General features: G+C 38.0%; 1 pseudogene; it reads right to left on the reverse strand.

Moving 5' to 3' along the window:
- Positions 1–1,038: 1,038 nt before the first annotated feature.
- On the reverse strand, positions 1,039–1,909 carry LOC114115725 (gem-associated protein 2-like; annotated as a pseudogene).
- Between the last annotated feature and the right edge of the window lie 7,812 nt (positions 1,910–9,721).

Here is a 9,721-nt window from a genome sequence, read left to right on the forward strand (position 1 = left end):
ACTAGACGGACCTTTGTTGACAAATTAATGTCTCTGCTTTTTAATATGCTGTCTAGGTTGGTCACAGCTTTTCTTCCAAGGAGCAAGCGTCTTTTAATTTCATGGCTGCAGTCACCATCTGCAGTGATTTTGGAGCCCCAAAAAATAAAGTCTGACACTGTTTCCACTGTTTCCCATCTATTTCCCATGAAGTGATGCGACCAGATGCCATGATCTTAGTTTTCTGAATGTTGAGCTTGAAGCCAACTTTTTCGCTCTCCTCTTTCACTTTCATCAAGAGGCTCTTTAGTTCTTCTTTGCTTTCTGCCGTAAGTGTGATGTCATCTATATATCTGAGGTTATTGGTATTTTTCCCAGCAATCTTGATTCCAGCTTGTGCTTCATCCAGCCCAGCATTTTGCACAATGTACTCTGCATATAAGTTAAATAAGCAGGGTGACAATATATATCCTTGACATTTCCTTTCCCGATTTGGAACCAGTCTGTTTTTCCATGTCCAGTTCTAACTGTTGCTTCTTGACCTGTATACAGATTTCTTAGGGGGAGGTAAGGTGGTCTGGTATTCCCATCTCTTTAAGAATTTTCCACAGCTTGTCGTGATCCACACAGTCAAAGGCTTTGGCATAGTCAATAAAGCAGTAGATATTTCTCTGGAACTGTCTTGCTTTTTCGATGATCCAACAGATGCTGGCAATTTGTTCTCCGGTTCCTCTGCCTTTTCTAAATCCAGCTTGAACATCTGGAAGTTCATGATTCACGTACAGTTGAAGCCTGGCTTGGAGAATTTTGAGCATTACTTTGCTAGTGTATGAGATGAATGCAATTGTGTGGTGGTTTGAACATTCTTTGGCATTGCCTTTCTTTGGGATTGGAATGAAAACTGACCTTTTCCATTGTATTGGGTTGGCCAAAATGTTCCTCTCGGTTTGTCTCTAAAATGGTACAGACAAATCTGAACGAACTTTTTGGCCAACCCTAACTTCCTTGGACTCAGCCTGCCGTTATCACAAGTATTTTCTATCTCCAAGATCAGCTGCATCAAGATGGCTTACCATCTATAGCATGTTGGTGAAAACACCTGCTAACCAAGCAGATTAATACATTCCCAGCAGGAACTCTCATCATCCTTGTTGTCCACTAAGAATCTCAGTTCATAGCACCTTCTTGTAAGCTGCCAGATCAGTGAATGACTCTCAGATAACCAAGGTTCTTCAAGACAAGCCAATAAAGAATAAATAAAGCCATCATCCCAATTCTGTAAAAAAGTTTGTTTCTCCAAACCAGTTACGCACTCGTTATTAGTTAACAGGTAACTAGTTACTGCTACTTCTTCATTCTTCTAACAGTATGAAGCAACAGAAGAAAAACAATCTGTGTATAATCTATCCTAGGACTTTCATATGTAGCTGATCCAACACCCCCTTCTACACCTAACATTTCACCCAGACAAAATTTTTTACAACTCTCCTCATCTTCAGATTTTGGAAGAATAGATATTTATCTCAGGAAACAGGAAATGATTACTTATTTTACATATTTTAAAGGCTTGATTCTGTTACTACCCACCTGCTGAGATTTCCAGTGACTGTCTGTCCATACACTCTTGAACAATTGAAAAATGTGCCACTTGTTGCTGTTGCCTCTGAAGTTTAGGGAATGATCCTTCAGGAGCAGGTTTTTATTCTGAAAGTGAAACGGCCACACTTTGCTTCCTTTTCAAATTCTTTGGGTCATTGTGAGTTACCACATCTTGATATAGAGCTGCTTCAATCTAGACTGGCCTCAGGGATTCTTGAAGTATCCTTGGGGGTGCAAAGGGACCTAAATTTTCTGTCAAATTGCAGGGCTCCACTGACAACAGCCTGGACATCAGCTCTTCCACTGTGGACAACACTGGTACCTATGCCATGGTTTTCAACTTGGCCATCTTGGCCAATCCTGCTCAGCACATGTGCCAAGTCTAGGTTGGTCACTGCACATGCACACAAATAGATACTTTTGACTGAGAGCTGAGGAAGAAGAAGGCCTTAGTGGCTAAATTATGTGTGGGTAAACCTGTTGATTGTATAGCTCCAGTGGTGTAATGAAAATTGTCAGTTTAGTTCCTTGAGGAGGTGGTGATCAACATCCCCCCAAACTATCTACATCTTTAATCAGTACAACCCTAATCATTTTTTTCTACAGTTCACTCATTGTCAGAAGTAAATATTTTCTTCCAGATCATGTGATTTATCACTGGAAAATAATGTAGGAATCTTTTAATTCTACTCCTTCATTTCACAGATGAGAAATCGTGTGTACAGCTCAGTGATGCATAATAATTATAGAGACTGGCCTAGAATCTAGGTCTCAGGATAAGAAGTCTGATTCACATTCTATCTATGCCATGCTACATGCCACAAACACACACCCATTACCTCATTCAGGAGGTAATTTTAAGTCTGATATTCTGCATCTGGTATATCCTTACCCATACCCTTCCCACATTAGTAGTTTTAACTTATGCCCTTTCTGTATCTTTTGAGGATAGTTGACACTCATGAATGTCGATGGAAATAACATTCCTCTTGATTAAGTACTTGTATTAGCAGACCTCTAAGTTTTATTTCATCTTAGGATCTAGCTTTGCTAGCGTGGCAACCTCTCTCTCTTTTGCTTATTTAGCTACCTTTTCTTTCTCTATTCTTTTATCTTTCTTAAGGGACAATATAAAGACTTGTAAAAGGTTTTCAGTCCAGCGCCCTACTCCCACATCCCCATCCCTCCCCCGACTTTATATATTATACACACATGCTTGCTTACATATAATATTGTGCTGATATACTGGGTGTAACAGTACATTAGAATTACTCCTCTATGGCTCCTTAAATTAAGCCTAGTGGATCCAATTAGAATTTGATGCTACTTTAGTAAAGCTGTGCTTAAAATTGCTGTACTGATGAAAGTCGCATAATTACCTTTGGGAGCATCTTCTATTTGTGACTGGACTACTCATGAAATCCTGAGCAATTGCCAGACCTACAGGCCCCTTCTGGGAAAAGCTGCCAAGGCAGATTGCTATGCAAAAGGAGCCAAGCTTTTGGAATGTGACTTTAAGAATCTGGTTACAACTGATTGAACCAAGGATTTTTAGTCAAAGGAATATATTTATTGACTTAACATTGGACTAGCAACCTATAAGATGGCCAGTGAGGTTTCTCTAGATTTTTTAGTTAATAGTAAGATCTTTTGTCTAGAAGGGAGTTAATATAAGATATACCAGGAGGGGTGGTAGATACCAATATTATAGAGAAAATAAAGTGGAAAAATAAAATAAATAACATTTGTCCCAAACATTTTGTCTTCCAAGTCATGATGGCCAAGTAGGAAATATTTGGGTTTTAGAGTTAGGTAGATTTGGATTCAAATATTTCATATTTTCTTTGAGTCTCAACTTCCTTCTTTTAAAAATGGAAATAATAATATCTTCTTCAAAGTATCATTAAAAATATTAAGTATTTTTATAAACAGTGCTGCGATGAACATTGGGGTACATGTGTCTCTTTCAATTCTGGTTTCCTCGGTGTGTATGCCCAGAAGTGGGATTGCTGGGTCATAAGGTAGTTCTATTTGCAATTTTTAAGGAATCTCCACACTGTTCTCCATAGTGGCTGTACTAGTTTGCATTCCCACCAACAGTGAAGGAGGGTTCCCTTTTCTCCACACCCTCTACCCCAATGTTCATCGCAGCACTGTTTATAATAGCCAGGACATGGAAACAACCTAGATGTCCATCAGCAGATGAATGGATAAGAAAGCTGTGGTACATATACACAATGGAGTATTACTCAGCCATTAAAAAGAATTCATTTGAATCAGTTCTGATGAGATGGATGAAACTGGAGCCGATTATACAGAGTGAAGTAAGCCAGAAAGAAAAACACCAATACAGTATACTAACACATATATATGGAATTTAGGAAGATGGCAATGACGACCCTGTATGCAAGACAGGGAAAGAGACACAGATGTGTATAACGGACTTTTGGACTCAGAGGGAGAGGGAGAGGGTGGGATGATTTGGGAGAATGACATTCTAACATGTATACTATCATGTGAATTGAATCGCCAGTCTATGTCTGACGCAGGATGCAGCATGCTTGGGGCTGGTGCATGGGGATGACCCAGAAAGATGTTATGGGGAGGGAGGTGGGAGGGCGGTTCATGTTTGGGAATGCATGTAAGAATTAAAGATTTTAAAATTTAAAAAATTAAAAAAAATAAAATAAAATAAAATGAAAAAAAAAAATATTAAGTATTTTTAAAGTATTTTAAAAGACAGAACATAATATATATCTAATAGACAAATATCCAACAAATGGCAGCAAATAAGGGAATAGCTCATGAATTGCTTGAACAGATTAAATGAGGTAACATGTGCTATGCTCCAGACATAGCATAGGCATCTATTTATAGTAAATGTTCCTTCTGTCCCATGTGATTCCAGGAAGTATAAAGACTTCCTTTAAATATCAAAGTAGATTTGAATTTCTGGTCTTCATTTGTTCATGTACTCAAGAAATGTTTAGTGAGAATCTACCATATGCCAGACTAGAATAGAACGATAAATCAAAAAAAGTTCTTGATATCTGAAAGTGCATAGTATGGATTTCAGAGAGACAGGAAAATAGGCAAATGCCATTTTAATGTGGTGAGTGCTATAACAGGGTATTCTGGAAGTATGCATGGTTATCCAAGTTTTTGAAGATTAAAATCAATACATCAAGAAGCATAAATTCCTCTCCCGGAAACCAATTGGAAGGGTATACAATGCCTGGAAATGCAAACCGGCTACTGCATGTAAGACGTACTTAAAAGGAAGCTACAGTGTCTGTGAATGCTGAGAAGAGAAGAAACATATCTGGCTAGCAAAATTCAAAGGAGATGCCCATCAACAAGAAAACAAAAGCTTTCCTCCAACACCATCTGGCAAAAGAAAGGTCTGAGTTAATAGTAAAATAGCATCTTGTGCATTATAGCTTCTATTCTGATGTTTCCTGTGTTTTCCCCTCTTTTTAGATGAGGCTGAAATGAGAATATTAGCTGCATTCATCTCTCCATTCATCCAAATCCTCACTCCCTGTAAAGCACACCATATGTGAAAGAAAAGCTTTAAAAATACATAATGCTTCTATTTTCATCTACTTCCAGAAATAAGCACTATAAATTATGCCCAGCCACCAAGTAATATTATTGAGCATCTGTTCATGGCATTTAAATGTCTAAAGGGGCTAAGGTTATTTAGCTGAGAAAGGAGAAAACCAGAGTAACATTTGTGACAGTCTATTATTTAAAGGGCAGTAAACAACTATTTATCATACCCTCTTAGGAATGAATAAGAGAAAAGAAGCTTGCAAGTATACAAACTTCTTCAATATGAAGCTTATAATAAAACAGTGAAATAGTTATTTCTACTTGTCATTAATTACATTTATACACATATACCTATATACATAAAGAATTATAGAACCAAATTTTTTATCAAAGAAAAAAATTGGGGGAGGACAACCAGAAAGTTTGAGAATCATGTTACTTTATAAACATATATTTTAAAAAATATATTTTTAAAACATATATTTTTAAAAGTTACCTACAAATCTATTTTCCTCAACCAACAAGTATTCACTGTGTAAATAATATGTTATCAGGCCAAGTATTTGAAGGATTACAAAAAGTCTAAATTGTAATCCTTGCACTGAAGGGGTTTATAGTCTGTTGGTAGACAAAGTAAGTAGATGAAGTGGTAGAAAATAAAATGCTATTGACGATTATATTCGGTAGCGGTTGTGTGGTGTAGATGGCAACATTGCAGGCCTTCTGAAGATACCAGGCTAGATTAACTTGGAAGTCTTATATTAGCACCAGGCTAGATTAATTTGGAAGTCTTATATTAGCCTGGAGGCAAAGAAACTTGAATTGATATTTTATATTTTTTTAAAAAATATTGTGCAGTTTTAAAGGTTTCACTCCATTTACAATTATTACAGAATATTAGTTATATTCCTCATGTTGTACGGTATGTCCTTGCAGCCTATCTTATATCTTTGTACATCTCATTTCCTCACGCTTATATCACCACTCTCCCCCTCCCTACTGGTAATCATTAGCCTATTCTCTATATCTGTAAGTTTGTTTCTTTTTGTTATATTCACTAATTTCTTTTTTTTTTTTAGTTTCTACATGTAAATGATATCATATAGTACTTGTCTTTCTCTATCAGACTGATTTCATCTAGCATAATGCCCTCCAAATTCACCCACATTGCTACAAATGGGGAAAATCCATTTTTATGGATGTCTATTATTTCACTACTATATACATTAATATACACACCACTTCTTCTTTATCTGTTTATCTGTTAATGGACACTTAAGTTGCTTTCATATCTTGGCAATTATAAACAATGCTGCTTTGAACATTAAGGTGCATGTATCTTTCATATTAGTGTTTGTTTGTTTGTTTGTTTGATATATACCCAGCAGTGGAATTGCAGGGTCATACAGTATTTCTGGGGCTTTCCAGGTGATGCTATGGAAAAGAACCAGCCTACCAATACAGAAGAAAAAAGAGACACAGATTCCATCCCTGTGTTGGGATAATCTCATGGAGGAAATGGCAACCCACTCCAGTATTCTTGCCTGGAGATTCCCATGGACAAAGGAGCCTGCTGAGCTATAGTCCAAAGGGTTGCAAAGAGTTGGGCAAAACTGAAGCAACTTAGCATGCACAGTAGTTCTATATAGTTGTTTTGAGGAAGTTCTGTTCAGTCACTCAGTCATGTCTGACTCGGCAACCCAACGGACTCCAGCATGCCAGGCTTTCCTGTCCATCACCAACTCCTGGAGTTTACTCAAACTCATGTCCATCAAGTCGGTGATGCCATCCAACCATCTCATCCTCTGTCATTCCCTTCTCCTCCCACCTTCAATCTTTCCCAGCATCAGGGTCTTTTCCAATGAGTCAGTTCTTCACATCAGGTAGCTAAAGTATTAAAGTTTGAGCTTCAGCATCAGTCCTTCCAATGAACATTCAGGACTGATTTCCTTTAGGATGGAAAGGTTGGATCTGGTTGGATCTCCTTGCTGACCAAAGGACTCTCAAGAGTCTTCTCCAACACCACAGTGCAAAAGCATTCTTCGGCACTCAGCTTTCTTTATAGTCCAACTCTCGCATCCATACATGACTACTGGAAAAACCATAGCTTTCACTATACGGACCTTTGTTAGCAAGTAATGTCTCTTCTGTTTAATACACTGTCATAGCTTTTCTTCCAAGGAACAAGTGTCTTTTAATTTCATGGCTGCAGTCACCATCTGCAGTGATTTGGGAGCCCAAGAAAATAAAGTCTGTCACTGTTTCTATTGTTTCTCCATCTATTTGCCGTGAAGTGATGGGACTGGATGCCATGATCTTAGTTTTTTGAATGTTGAGTTTTAAGCCAACTTTTTCACTCTCCTATTTTACTTTCATCAAGTGGTTGTTCAGTTCTTCTTCACTTTCTGCCATACGGGTGGTGTCATCTGCATGTCTGAGGTTATTGACATTCCTCCCATCAATCTTGATTTAAGCTTGTGTTTCATCCAAACCAGTATTTTGCATGATGTACTCTGCATAGAAGTTAAATAAGCAGGGTGACAGTATACAGCCTTGATGCACTCCTTTCCCAATTTTGAACCAGTCAGTTGTTCCATGTCCAGTTCTAACAGTTGCTTCTTGAACTGCATACAGATTTCTCAGGAGGTAGGTAAGGTGGTCTGGTATTCCCATCTGTTTAAGAATTTTCAGCAGTTTGTTGTGATCCACACTGTCAAAGGCTTTAGTGTAGACACTGAAGCAGAAATAGATATTTTTCTGGAATTCTCTTGCTTTTTCTATGATCCAGTAGACGTTAGCAATTTGATCTCTGGTTCTTCTGCCTTTTCTAAATCCAGCTTGAACAAATGGAAGTTCTCAGTTCACATACTGTTGAAGCCTAGCTTGGAGAATTTTGAGCCTTACTTTGCTAGTGTGTGAAATGAATGCAATTATGCAGTAGTTTGAATATTCTTTGGCATTGGCTGTCTTTGGGATTGGAATGAAAACTGACCTTTTCCAAACTTGTGGCCACTGATGAGCTTTCCAAATTTGCTGGCATGTTGAGTGCAGTGCTTTCATTGCATCACCTTTTAGGATTTGAAACAGCTCAGCTGAAATTCCATCAAAACATCTGTTATTTATGTCTTTTTGATGATAGCCATTCTGACAGGTATGAGGTGATATCTCATTGTGGTTTTGATTTGCATTTCTCTGATGATTAGAGATATTGAGCATCTTTTCATGGGCCTGTTTGCCATCTGCATGTCCTCTTTGGAAAAATGTCTATTCAGTTCTTATGCTCATTTTGCCCATTTTTAATCAGGCTTTTTTTTTTTGAAGTTGTATGACCTGTTTACATACATTAGATATTAACTGCTTATCAGTCATAGCATTTGCAAATATTTTCTCCTATGTAGTAGGTTCAGAGAAGGCAATGGCACCCCACTCCAGTACTTTTGCCTGGAAAATCCCATAGACAGAGGAGCCTGGTAGGCTGCAGTCCATGGGGTCACAAAGAGTTGGACATGACTGAGCGACTTCACTTTCACTTTTCACTTTTATGCATTGGAAAAGGAAATGGCAACCCACTCCAGTGTTCTTGCCTGGAGAATCCCAGGGACGGGGAACCCTGGTGGGCTGCCATCTATGGGGTCGCACAGAGTCTGACACAACTAAAGCGACTTAGCAGCAGCAGCAGCAGCATGTAGTAGGTTGTCTTTTAATTTTGTCAGTGCTTTCTTTTGCTACTTAAAGCTTTTAAGTTTAATGAGGTCCTATCTGTTTAATTTTGGTTTTATTTCCTTTACTCAAGGAGACAGATCCAAAACCATAATGCTTTATGTCAGAGTATTCTGCCTATGTTTTCCTCTAGTAATTTTATAGTCTCTAGTCTTACATTTAGGTCTTTAATCTATTTTGAGTTTACTTTTGTATATTGTGTTAGAGAATGTTCTAATTTCACTCTTTTACATGTAGCTTTCCAATTTTCCCAGCTTCATTTTGTGAAGAGACTGTCTCTTCTCCGTTGTACATTCTTGCCTATCTTGTCATCTCAAGTACATGGGTTTATTCTGGTTCCATTGATCTATGTATCTATTTTTGTCTCAGTACTATACTATTTTCATTACATTATCTTTGTAGTATAGTCCCTAGTCAGGAAGCATGATTCCTCCAGCTCTAGTCTTTCTTAAGTTTGTTTTGGCTACTAAGGATCTTTTGTGTTTCCATACAAATTTATTTTCTTTTTTCTAGTTCTGTGAAAAATGCCATTGATAGTTTGATAGGGATTTCATTGATTCTATAGATTGCCTTGGGTAATATGGTAATTTTAACAATATTGACTCTTTCAATCCAGGAACAAAATATATCTCTCCACCTGTTTGTATCATCTTCAGTTTCTATGCAATGGGTTTGTCATATGCGGCCTTTATTATGCTGAGGTGTGTTACCTCTGTGCCCGCAGACTGACCAAGATGGCGAGGTAGAAAAACACTGAGCTCCCCTCGTATCATGAGCACACCTCATATCATGAGCACACCTGGTATCATGAGCTCCCCTCGTGTCATGAGCACACCTCATATCATGAGCTCCCCTCGTGTCATGAGCT

The sequence above is a fragment of the Ovis aries genome, chromosome 7 (assembly GCF_016772045.2).
Source record: "Ovis aries strain OAR_USU_Benz2616 breed Rambouillet chromosome 7, ARS-UI_Ramb_v3.0, whole genome shotgun sequence".
NCBI classification, from domain to species: Eukaryota; Metazoa; Chordata; class Mammalia; order Artiodactyla; family Bovidae; genus Ovis; species Ovis aries.